General features: G+C 40.5%; 1 long non-coding RNA gene across 4 annotated transcripts in view; it reads left to right on the forward strand.

Moving 5' to 3' along the window:
• The window catches only part of LOC138835580 (uncharacterized), a 44,703-nt gene that overhangs the window by 12,727 nt on the left and 18,433 nt on the right, over window positions 1-13,543 (forward strand). For 2 of the 4 annotated variants that reach the window (XR_011374656.1, XR_011374653.1), the window contains exons 3-5: window positions 1,630-1,688; window positions 10,718-10,840; window positions 11,595-11,728. This is a non-coding gene — a long non-coding RNA (uncharacterized lncRNA). The remainder of the gene's footprint in view (window positions 1-1,629; window positions 1,689-10,717; window positions 10,841-11,594; window positions 11,729-13,543) is intronic. The other 2 variants (XR_011374655.1, XR_011374654.1) reach the window with 2 other exon arrangements.

A 13,543-nucleotide genomic window follows, 5' to 3' on the forward strand; every position in this document is an offset into this window, starting at 1 on the left:
CTTAGTAATGAGAGACCATTGGAACTTGATGGAATAGCTACTTTGTGTGACTTTATAATAATTATAAGATTTTCATAAAATGTAGCAATACAAAATAATAACAAAATAATGTGTGTTTCCCTGAAGAAATGACAATTGCAGATCTTTTTTTTTTTTTGGGTCCAGTCGTGGGGCCTGAACTCTGGGCCTGGCCACTGTCCCTCAGCTCTTCAGCTTAAGGCTAGTGCTCTACCACTTGAGCCACAACGCCACTTCTGGCTTTTCTCTTTTTGCTTATGTGGTGCTGAGGAATCGAACCCAGGGCCTCATGCATGCAAGGCAAGCGCTCTACCACTGAGCCACCTTCCCAGCCCCCCTAAAGTATTTCTTGGCTAATGCCATTCCTCAGAGAGCAGCAGATCAGGTATCTGTGGTTCTAAGCACAGCAAAACCAGCTGATGAGATTTCTAGGTCAAACATTTGGAATCTGTGTCCAGAGGACCCTCCACAATGGATATGCCTGGGACACAGCTCTGTGGATCCCGATGCTCAGCCCTGCAGCACACACTGTGTGCACCCTTATGGTAGACAACCAAAGGCAAGGCTCCCCCATTGGCTATGAAATACTTGATAATGAACTTCACTGGCGGTGTTTCCAGACACTGAAATCTGATTTTTTCCCTATTTTACATGTTGTTCCTAAATCTTAGCATGCATGTTGATGGGGATTGAGCATAAATTTGATGAATCATCAATTAAAGATCAAATTTGAGCCAGGCATTGGTGGCTCATGCCTGTAATTCTAGCTACTCAGGAAGCTGAGATCTGAGGATCTCGGTTCAGCCCAGGCAGGAAAGTCTGTGAGACTCTTATCTCTAATAAACCAATAGAAAACTGGAAGTGGCGCTGTGGCTCAAGTGGTAGAGTGCTCGCCTTGAGCTGAAGAGCACAGGGACAGTGCCCAAGCCAAGTTTAAGCCCCACAACCGACCAAAAAAAAAAAAAAATCAAATCTATGTCTTAAATATTCTCTACAGTCATGTCTTACAGCTGCTTTATTTTATCATATAATCTCTGCTTTTGTTATTACCAACTTTCTTCCTTTCTCTCATTATTTCCCTCCCTCCCTCCCTTCCCCTTCCTTCCTTCCTTCCTTCCTTCCTTCCGTCTTTCCTTCTTTCTTTCTTTCTTTCTTCTCTCTTTCTTTCTTTCTTTCTTTCTTTCTTTCTTTCTTTCTTTCTTTCTTTCTTTCTTTCTTTCTTTCTTTCTTCCTTTCTTTCTTTCTTTCTTGCAATTAAGATCATAGGCTTCTACAATGGTCTTAAAGTACAACTGGGTTTGGAAGATGGGAGGGAAATTGTGTATGTATTAAAATCATCAAGAATCTGAGGAAATTACTAGGATATCTATAAAATTCCAGGAGTGCTTATGTGTGGCCCTTTAGCCTATATGAAGTCCAGGAGAGGCCCCTGCTCCTTAGAGACCTCATGCCCCCGTCTTCCCTATCTTGCTTCATTTGGAAAGTGAGGATGTTCCAGGACATGAGTTTTAGTCTGGGTGCTTTTAGAGGCTGAAGAACCTTGAAGAGGTAATTTCATCTGTAGCTTCTGCCTCATCTATGAGACAAGACACAAATGCTTTTTGGTTTCAGGTTCTGTGCAGCCAAGCCAGAGACAAGCAGTGGTGTGGGAAATGTTTCCCTGCTGAAAGGTACAGTCCGCGTGTCCTTTACAAATGGTATCCATGTACGTCCAACCCTTGCGAATGAGATTGGTACAACCTGGAATTGGCCACTGGAAGGTCTTGATCAACCAGTAGCATCTGGGAAAGAGGAGACACTAGCAAAAGTCTTAGCTTCTTTGGGAGGGGAGGGGAATGGAATCTTTCCACAGAAAAGTCACAGTTCCTGGAGAACATCAGAATGGCAGAGATACATGGCCTTGGGGGGAGGATGGAAGAGTCCAAATCCCGGTGTTATTTATTTATTTATTTATTTAATTGTGAGAATACCATACAGAGGAGTTACAATTACATGGGCAAGATAACGAGTTCATTTCTAGTCAAGCATTGTTGCCTTCTCTTTGTTTCCCCTTCCCATCCCTTCCCATACTCCCCCCTCCTCCCCTGCTTTTTTTTTTAATACTTTTTTTCATAACAATACTATACAAAGAGGTTACAGTTACATGAGCAAGGTAATGAGTACATTTCCTATCAAGTATTGTTATCTCCTCCTTTGTTTTTCCCCTACCCTCCCTTCCCTCCTACCTCCACAACTACACTTCACCCTCACTCCCCCACCTCTGCCTAAATTGTAAAGTTCATTTTTCAACATAGTGTCTTGTGAATCTCATTGTTACAATGGGTCAACCTGTATCCCTATTTAAACATTTTGTTTTTTCTCTTTCCCTCCCCAAATTAGAGAAGTCTATATACAAGATGCAGGGCACCGACATAAAATACAATGAAAACAGGGTTATACAGGGGGAGGAACATACAAAAATCACATGGTACTTTATAAATACATTTGAAACAATAGCAAGGAAGAAAAGAATAATTGTGTCCCTATCTTTGGGTACATTTTGCTTAATATCATCTTATCTGGTCATATATACATAGCTTTTGACCTTTTCTGCTTGTCCCAGACATATATTAGTTATTGCAAATAAGAGAAACCATGGAACTATGTTTCTTTGGGCCTGGCTTACTTCACTTAATGGAGAACTTCCTCCCACTACATAAATTACAATACAAAAATCCAACATAATGTAATGGTCCTCATTGTGAGAAGCAGAAAAATTTAAGGATGCTGGTGGACAATTGAGGGAAATTGAGGATTTTCACCAATGAACAATTGGGGTTAGTCAGTTGGGCCAATTAGAACTGCACAAGGGATGAGATAGGAATTTTTTTTAACTAAAAAGAAAATTCACATTCATGGAAATAATTGAAATGGTACAACAAATTGACATGGAAAATTATATTTCCCTCATACTTTTCCCCATTGCTCTCCATTACCAGAGGCACTCAGCTTTGATAATTTCTTATGTATGTTTTCAAAAGTATTCTAGGCATCATCTGTATTTTGCTTTTTTACATAGCAATGTATTTTGGAGATTGTTCTATAACAGTGCACATATTCATTAATCATTTCAACAACTATTTGAGTACCTCTTGTGAGCCAGGCACTGACTGTTCTAGGCAGAGGGAAAAACAAGACAAGATCTCAGCTCTCCTTCACATTCTAGTAACAATAGCAGAAAGTAAATAAGAAAATGGTGATTATGTAACATCACCTCAGGTAGTGATTGCTACTGCAAAGTATGAGGGCAGAGTTCTAGGGCTCTCAGTGAGGAGGCCAGGGAAGACTGGCCTAGGGAGATGGCAGAAGAGAAAAGCCCATGCTGAGGGCAGGGTAGACCAGCTTCCTAGATGGAGGAAATAACATAGACATAACTCCTGGGTGATGTGTTAGTGGGAAAGGAAGGCGGCCAGTATGGATGAGGCAGAATGAGATAAGGATGTGATTGGAGAGGAACTCATAGGGGAAGGCAGTGTCAGAGCCCATGAACCCTTATAGCTATGCTAAGGAGCTTGGCTTTTATTCACAGTGAATATGAAGCCACTAAATCGTTTAGGCTGTGTGGTAAAAAGGCTGTCAAAGACCAAGAGTTGACTAGAGACTAGTCATCATTGCCAGAATCAGGAAACAGGTGACAGTGGCTCAGTTCAGGATGTAACATAGATTTAAATCTGAGAACTAGAGCTTTCAGAATGTGAGGGCTATGAGAAAGAAATCACAATGATTCCAAGGGTTCAGGTTCAAGCTTCTGGGTAGATGATTTGCTTTTATTGAAATAGGCCGCATTGGCGCTATGGTGGCAATTGGCATTTTTGGTCTGATTGTAAAACCCCAGGACACCTGTTTCATGTCTCAGTGCTTACATTCAGAAGCAATAGGATATCTAGATTAAAGCACATGGCTTAGGTCAGGACTGCAGATACAATTTTTTTGGAGGGATGGTGGAGAACGTTTTCTTTTTCTGCCAAGGGATATTTATATATTTATGACCAGTACGGGTCATTACAAAGTTTTCAATATAGGCAAATGGGCCTCCACCAGCTGACAAGAAGCATCACATGTCTGTCCTGTTAGGCCTTGAATGGCTTGTTGGCTAGATATTCTGCACCCCATGATATGGGCCTACAGAAGATTATCAGAGATTGAATATAGAGAGAAAATGGAGAAGACTATCAGGGACTGAATATAGAGGAAAAAATGGAGAAGATTATCAGGGATTGAATATAGAGAGAAGGCGTCCAGGAGTGATTCCTGAGTCATTTTCACAGTTAGAGGTTGGGAAGAAAAAGAAGAAAACTAAAGAGGATTGAGCAAGGAGGATAGCAGATGAGATAGGAAGAAATCAGACAGCCTTCCTTAGAAGGTATTAGATAACTAAGCCCCCACATTGTTTCGTACATGTGCATGGTATCCCATTGTACTGTGTGCCATGGCTAATTTAGTCCAATATTCATCAGTGTTTGTATTGTCATCAGTCTTCCGTGGTTGGCCTTACCAGTAGCTCTGACTGAGAATACCTCTTTTTATCACTGAAGCAGAATGACTTGAGTTACTCAGAATGGAGCATGACATTAATGGTGGCTTACAGAGACACTATTTATGATATTGTGAGAGTCAGAGGTTAAGGACAGGAAAGTCCCTTTGAAACCACTAGCCACTGTGTCTGTGAGCAAGAAAACATACTGCCCAAAGTTGTCTGGCATCTTGACATGGCCGATGTTAGAAGGCAGGGCTCTGGATTCTCAGCCTACTCTTGGCAGAGATCCACATTGTACCTAAAGGCAACTCTACTTCCCAAAATTTGCTGACCTTTAGAATACATATCCTGATTGAAGATAGCCTGGTATACATGAAAAAGCAAAGATTAGAGGTCAAACAGATCTGGAATATAAATTCTGCCTCCAGCTCTTAACCAGTGTGTAGCAATGTGGTGTTTAATTCTTAATTTTTTTGAAGAGTGTTGATAGACAATAGACAATATCAAAGATCACAGGTATCTCAATTCTTTGAAACCTCTCCTTCTGGCCTATATGGCTCAATCCTGACTCCTTTACTTCCCCCTCAATGTAATCTAAACAATGGGAGAGAAGTTGGGAACTTTCTCTTGAAGAGATCGATGCTCTCAGAGTGAACCAAAGACAAAATCTCCCTCCCTCCTCCTCCTGTCCCTTTCCTCTTTTTCTTCCTCTCCCTCCCCCTCCTCCTCCCTCTTTCCCCCTCCTTCTTACCCTCCTCCTCCCCATCCTTATTCCTTTCTCTCCCCTTTCCCATCTCCCCTCCCTCCCCCTTTCTCCTTCTCTCCCCCCTTCTTTCTCCTCTTCTCTTTCTTTTTTTTTTGGGGGGGGGGTCTGGTTGTGGGGCCTGAACTCTGGGCCTGGGCACTGTCCCTCAGCTCTTCAGCTCAAGGCTAGCACTCTACCACTTGAGCCATGGCACCACTTCCAGCTTTTTTCCTTTTTGCTTATGTGGTGCTGAGGAATCGAACCCAGGACCTCAGGCATGCAAGGCATGCACTCTACCACTGAGCCACCTTCCCAGCCCTCCTCTTCTCTTTCTTCCTCTTCCTTTTTCTCTCCTTAGCTTAAAGCTTTGCCCTGCTCTGGCAGTAATGTCCTTACACAAAAGTCTGTAAGGAAACTATGACTAAATAGTAACAGCCAGTCTCAAACAATGGGTGTTGATGGGAGTATCAGAAACTAAGAAAAACAGAACTCTCTGAATAGTCATTTAAAATTTTAAAAAATACTTCTTTTCTGAGTATTGGCTATTTTACTAATTATTGTGCTGCTTACAAAAACATGGAAAACACAAAAAAGTACAAAATAAAAATAATGCAGAATTCCATGACTATTTACATTTGAATGCATGTCTAGGCTTGTTGCTCTGTAGAAGAAAATGTGGGATGCACTCAGATCCCATTCAAGAGACCCCTTTCCCTTCAGCTATTCATTCTTTTGGGACTGACTTCATCATCTAGGCTAAGTAATGACCCTAGTTGAGGACTGGGCAAATTGTGCCACAAGAGCCTGACCATTTCCCTCCCTAGCACGGGACTCTTCAATATGGAAATCTTCACTACACTGCTTACTGGGTTGGCAAAGATTTTTCCATATCTATTTTGTAGTTTGAGGACATGATCCTGCCCTTTCTTTTGTTTCATAGCTATTATTATCTGCTCAGTTTTATCTCTGACTACTAAATGAATCTTCTCTGAATGTGTACAGATTTTTTTCTTGTTCCTATTTCTTAAGTGATAGTACAGCACAACTATTTAGCATTTATACTGATTTAAGTTCTACAAGTTATGTGGATGTGATTTTATATATAGCGGAAGATGTGCATAGGCTATGTGGCATTTTATTCAAGGGACTTGAGTATCCACAGAGGTTGGTATCTGGGGGGGACTATATTGTGGGTACAAAAATACTTGTTTGGTGTAGTCTCAACTCATGAAAACAATTCCAATCAATTTCCTTGATCCTAACAAGCCCAAGGCTGCTTGGACTGACAGGAGGATTTACTACACCACCCATGAGTTAAAAATGTAGGCTATTTATAGTAGCTACAGTTCAAGGGCACATATGTTGGAGAGGAACAAATGCAGATCCTGAATTGGGGTTGGGGGTGGTGATGAGGGAAAGGGGCCAAAAGCCTTTCATGAGGAGACAAGATTTGATGAGAGGAAGGTCTTACTCTTCTCTGAAGTCCTGAGGGATCACAGAGAGGGTGGGATTTTAGGGATTACTGAAATGATAGGAGACACATGACTTGGCATGTTGAGAGAGAGGGTTTTCCAGGCATCCTGTGTTTTTTTAGAGACTCCTCAGAGGCTGGACCAAAGCATACTCAGAAGGGTGAGTTGGACTACTTAATCTCAGCCCGCCACAATGTCAACTCTTCATTCAGAGAAGACAAGAGATATCTTTGTTCTTGTTTGAGAGAGATTCAAACAATGTTTTCTGGCAGGTAGAACAGACTTGTGGTGACCAGTGAGCAGAGAATAGCTAAAATAAAACAAGATCTAACACTATAGAGAAAGTCCTTCAAACTGAAATGCTTCACTGCCAAAGTAGTTCAGGGTGGTAGGGTTTTGTGACTGGAGTCTTCTGCTGGCCAGTAGTGCTCCAATAAAGACTTCAAACTCTGCCTTTTAAGTAGTGGCTTCTCTGTTCTTGTGACTAGTTCTACCATACAACATCTGTCCTTTTTTCTCTCTCTTGTAATCTATCAGCATGATTAGCAAAAGAGGACTACAGAAAGTCTAGAGTTTGATGGAAAGTCTAATAGAATACAGTTTTAAGAAATGGAAGAAGAGCAGGGAATTATGGGAAAAATAAGGACACTACTTTATTTGAAGTTAGGAATTCTATTGCCTTCAATTTTTTTAAATTGCCTTTAATTTTTTTGGTGTGTGCAACCATCCTGGGGCTTGAACTCAGAGCTTGTGGACTGTCCCTTAGCTTTTTTTTTTTTTTAATTGTGAAAATACAGTACAGAGGGGTTACAATTACATGGGCAAGATAGTGAGTACATTTCTTATCAAGCATTTTAGCCTCCTCCTTTGTTTACCCTTCCCATCCCTGCCCAGCCTCCCCCCACCCTCCCTTAGCTTTTTTAACTTAAGGCTGAAACTCTACCACTTGATCCACAGCTCCACTTCTGGCTTTTTGGTGGTTAATTAGAGATAAAAGAAAGTATCACAGACTTTCCTGCCCAAGCTACCTTTGAACTGCAATGAGTGTCCTGTGTAGCTAGGACTATAGGTGTGAGCCTCTGGTGCTGAGCCATTTTTTTAAAATATATATTTTTATTGTAAAGATACTATACAGAGGGGTTACAGTTATATGAGTAAGGTAAAAAGTACATTTCTTATAGAGCATTGTTACCCCCTCCTTTGTTTTTACCCTACCATCCCTTCTCTCCCTACCTCCCCAACTTCTCCCCCACCCACAGGCTATAAAGTTCATTTTCTTTTTTTGAATCAATTTATTTTTAATTTTATTGTCAAGGTGTTGTGCAGAGGAGTTATAGTTACCTTACATATGTAAGGTAGTAAGTACATTTGTTGTTGAACTTGTTACCCCCTCTCTCATTTTTCTCCCGCTTTCCCTCCCCTAGCCCCTTTCCCCATTGTACAGATCATTTCCAACATATTGATTATCACTGTTACTTTGGTTCCAAGTCTTTCCATTTCCTAACACATGGGGTGGTGTCATTCTTTCTGATGGAGGCATAGAATTCCATTGTGTGTGTGTATGTATATGTATGTGTGTATGTATATGTATGTATTGTATGTATGTATGTATAGATAGATAGATAGATAGATAGATAGATAGATAGATAGATAGATAGATATGTATTTTCTTGATCAACTCATCTACTGAGGGGCATCCGGGTTGGTTCCATATCTTAGCTATGGTGAATAATGCTGTGATAAACATAGTTGTGCTTGTAGCTTTAGTATGGCCTTGTTTGGGTAAATGCTCCAAAGTGGAATTGCTGGGTCATAGGGGAGCTCTATTTGTAGTCTTTTGAGGAACCTCTATACTTCTTTCCAGAGTGGTTGAACAAGTTTACACTTCCACCAACAACGCAGTAGGGTTCCCTTTTGGCCACATCCCCTCCAGCATCTGTTGTTATTAGATTTCTTGATTATAACCATTCTAACTGCAGTGAGGTGGAATCTCAATGTTGTTTTGATTTGCATTTCCTTAATGGCCAGAAAAGCTGAGTATTTCTTCATGTGTCTATTGACCATTTTTATTTCCTCTTCAGAGAAGTGTCTCTTTAAGCCTTTAGCCCACTTATTAATTGGGTGGTTGTTTCTTTGAGGATTTGTTGGGGGATTTAATTTTTTGAGTTCTAAGTATATTTTAGATATGAGACCCTTGTCCATTGTATGGCTAGTGAAGATCTTCTCTCAATCCATGGGTTTTCTATTGATCTTGCCTAGCCAATTTTTAAAGAAAAATTATATGGATTATACATTTAGTTGGGTGCTGGTAGTCATGTCTATAATCCTTGATACTCAGGAGGTTGAGATCTGAGAAACATGAAGATTGTGGTTTAAAGTCATACTCACTAGACACTATGTTGAAAATAAACTTTACAACTTGGGGGAAGAGGGAAGTAGGGGTGGGAGGAAGCAGAGAAAATGAAGGAGGCGGTAACAATGTTTGACAAGAAATATACTCATTACCTTACTTGTATAACTGTAATCCCTCTGTATACACCTTGACCAAAAAAAAAAAAAAAAGTCAGCCTGGGCAGGAAAGTTGGTGATAGTCTTAATTCAAGTAACCAGCCAAAAGCCAGAAGTAGGGGTGCAGCTCAAGTGGCAGAGTGCCAGCCTTGAACAAAAAAGCTAAAGTGTCTAAGCCCCAAGTTCAAACCTCAGTACCAGTGTCTCCATTGCCCCTCCTCCCCTACCAAAAAAAAAGAGAGAATTAAATTGGCTAGTGATTCTAGAGATTGGTAAATTCAAGAGCATGGTGCTAGCATATTCTGGACCTCTGAGGAGGGTCTCAAGCTTCACCATAACATGACAGAGGGCATCACCTAGAGAGATGGACTAGGCATTCTAGCTCAGTTCTCTCTACCCCTGCTTATTACACCACTGATGGCTTTATGGGGGACCATTTTCACTACCTCATCTAATCCTAGTTCCCCCCCCCCCCCCAGGGCTGCTCCTCCTCCAAAGTCATTTAACATACATACTTAAGAATCAATTTTCCAGCACATGAACCATTATTGCCTTTATTTTTAAGAGACGGAGGAAGTTAAGCATGTACTGAGCGCACATTTTATATTGATGATGGAAAGGGTCAAGCACGGACTAGCCTATGGTTAGCCAGGAGTTAACATGGTGCTGTTGAAGGGTAATTGGTAGTGGCCAAGTTATAATAATACTGAGCATTCCCCAGGTAAGTGTGTATTTCCCATTCAGGACATGGATTTGATGGGATTCTTAAAGGTAGATGACTTAGACAGTTTCTTTAGATTTAGGCAGTTCTTTTTTTTACTAGGGAGAGTGAGGAAGATAATATCCCATTATTTCCTATCATAGGGTTTTGTCCTAGTCAGGCAAGTCTACTCATCAATCTCTAAATTTAAATAAACTGCCAATCTGCTCCAAGCCTTTGTTGATGATGTGCTTCAAAAGCCTGTGCCCTCCCCTCTCCCTTCACTGAGATCTGCAGTTTAAGACTCAGTGCTGGTTGTTTTGGTAAAGCTGCCTTCAAAGCCCCTCCAAGTCTCCTTTTCCCAAGTCACTCAGTCTGACTTCCTTTGACTGGTGTTGTCTGTGACTTATTTGACATTTACATGCTGTGTTGTAAATTTACTTTATGTTTTATATGCAGATGGCATATTTAAATTTCTATCAAAACCATATATTTAATTATTTTAATTTTTTAATTGAAAAGATACTGTACAGAGTGGTTACAGTTATATGAGTAAGGCAGTGAGTACATTTCCTATGGAGCATTGTTACCCCCTTCTTTGTTTTCCCCCTACCATCCCTTCCCTTCCTCCCTCCTCAACTACTCCCTCCCTACCCCCCAAGTTGTAAAGTTCATTTTCAACATAGTTTCTTGTAAGTTTCATTGTTACAATGGTCAAAACCATATATTTCTCTGATCTGTTTTTTATTTCCATCTAGGGTCCTATTTCCTTATTGCCAATTCCTCCATGGTGCTTTGTACAAATCTTGCCTCCTATCAGATGCCCAAGGATGATTTGAAAGGTTATTTGAAGATTTCAGAATTCAGACGATTATCTCCAGGTAAATCGTGGCATCTTACTCTCTTTGTGATGCTAACAAGGCAGGAACAAAGACACTCTTAGTGAGGCAAGCTGACAGCACTCTCAAGGGAAACAAAATAGTGGCTGGGAGATGGCAAGCGGCTGCTGTATTCTGTAGAAAACTGGCTCCATGTGAGCCAAGTCAATTGAGGCACAGCCTAGTCCTCTTTTCTCAGGCTTAGTATGGTAAACAAAAAGGATACTTACAACAATAAGAGAGCATGAAAATACCATGACACAGGCACGTACAAGAGGTGATGCAAGAAAAGGGGCTAGGTTAGGAGCTAGGGAGGACTTCCTGGAGTTGTTAGGTGCTTGTGGAGAAGGAACAAAAGATTTTGTTGACCATCAGAGTCTGAGTTAGAAATGTTTGAAGAAATTTAGAAGGGGAACTTTTCTTTTTTCTTTTTTTTTCTTTTCTTTTTCTCAGGTCTTTTTTTATTTTTTATTTTTTTATTGTGAAAATACTGTACAGAGGGGCAAGATAATGAGTACATTTCTTATCAAGCATTGTAGCCTCCTCCTTTGTTAGAAGGGGAACTTTTCTAAGAGAATTATTTTACAAAGAAGCATTGGAAAATCAAGGAGATTTAATTACAACTGCTTCATGAGCATGATTTGAAAAGGAGTGGGAGGCTCATGGAAACCTTAATTGCTGAGAAAAGTTAAGAGGAGAAATATGACAGAAGTAATGGGTCTGTATGTATGTCATGTCTGATTTGTCATTTTTCTAGACAGGCACTCTGCCTCCTGCTTTCTTCTAGGATACAAGGGGGAACAATCCTTCAGCCACTTGCTCAGGAGAATGTACCATCCAGTTGCAGAAATGGGATCCGGAAATACCCTTTACCCCTTTTAGGGAAGAAAGGTTTGTCCTGAGTTAGCTCATTGTTAAGAGTAATCATAAACATTTGTTCAGCATCAACCATGTGTGAGGTGGCTGAAAGAGCCCCAAATCAGGCTAAATAATTTCTTCCTTCCTTTAGTAAATAGAAAACAGCTTGCCTGATTTCTCTTCCAATTTAATCTTATGGCTGTCCATTGCATCAGAATCCAGGAGGATGCTTACTTTGTAAGCTTCTGGGCAACAACCCTTCTAAATTCACAAGAATGTACTTGTATGCATTAGGCTGGCTCTTTAAGATTAATGCAACATGCAGAAAAATGTGATAAATGATACATCACTAGCAACTTTTAGCTTGTCAAAGTGGCTGCCTGTTGAAGGCATGTGGAAATACTGAAAATCACTGTGCAATCAGAGCATTACCAACAGATGCCAACACCAAGCAGTAGCCAATTGTGAAAGATAGAACCAGATCCAACCTTCTGTGCTGTCTGTTAGGGTAAAGGCAGGACTTAAATGTGATGTCTTTTATAATTGTGTAATTATGTCTTTATTACTGAATATAGAGATACTGGAAGAAACAAACGTGTTAGTACAGACAAAAATAATATGGCTGAGGAAAGACGTTTCACTCTCAGGTAGAATGACACACTAGATTATTTTCAAGGTCCTGTCAGAGAGGATTTTTATTTATTTATTTATTTATTTTTTGGGGGGGTCTGGTCATGGGGCCTGAACTCTGGGCCTGGGTACTGTCCCTCAGCTCTTCAGCTCAAGACTAGCGCTCTACCACTTGAGCCACAGTGCCACTTCCGGCTTTTTTCTTTTTGCTTATGTGGTGTTGAGGAATTAAACCCAGGGCCTCATGCATGCAAGGCAAGCGCTCTACCACTGAGCCACCTTCCCAGCCCTGGATTTTTATTTTTTTAAATATGTTTTTTAATTGTAAAGATACTGTACAGAGGGTTTACAGTTACATGGTAAGGCAATGAGTTTATTTCCCATTGAGCATTGTTACCCCCTCCTTTGTTTTCCCCTTATACCATTGCTTCCCTTCCGACCACTCCACAAGTTGTAAAGTTGGTTTTCAACATAGTTTCTTGTACATCTCATTGTTACAATGGGTCAACTTTTATCCTTGTTTTAGCAAATTAGAAAGAATGTATGTACAAGAAGCAGGGCATGGAAATCAAATACAGTGACAAACAGGCGTTATACCATGGGGGAAGAACATACAAAATAAAAAAATCACATAGTACATTAAAAACAACAACAACAAAGATAAAACCTCTTGTGTCCCTATCTTGGGGTTCATTTGACTTGGCATCATCTTATATGGTCATATGTATATAGCTTTTGACCTTTTCTGCTTGTCTGGTAAGATTATCCTAGACGTACACTAGTTACTGCAAATAAGGGAAACCACGGGCTTTATGTTTGTTTGGGCCTGCCTGGCTTCACTTAATATAATTTTTTCCAAGTCTTTCCATTTCCTAACACATGGGGCGGTGTCATTCTTTCTGATGGAGGCATAGAATTCCATTTGTGTGTGTGTGTGTGTGTGTGTGTGTGTGTGTGTGTGTGTGTGTGTGTGTGTATCACATTTTCTTGATCCATTATCTTCTGAGGGGCATCTGGGCTGGTTCCATGTCTTAGCTATGGTGAATAATGCTGCAATAAACATAGTTGTGCTGGTAGCTTTAGTATGGCCTTGTTTATGGTTGTTTGGGTAAATGCCCCAAAGTGGGATTGATGGGTCATAGGGGATCTCTATTTGTAGTCTTTTAAGGAACCTCTATACTTCTTTCCAGAGTGGTTGAACAACTTTACACTCCTACC

This window comes from Dipodomys merriami, unplaced genomic scaffold (genome assembly GCF_024711535.1).
Source record: "Dipodomys merriami isolate MVZ:Mamm:240054 unplaced genomic scaffold, mDipMer1.0.p SCAF_24, whole genome shotgun sequence".
In the NCBI taxonomy this organism is placed as follows: Eukaryota; Metazoa; Chordata; class Mammalia; order Rodentia; family Heteromyidae; genus Dipodomys; species Dipodomys merriami.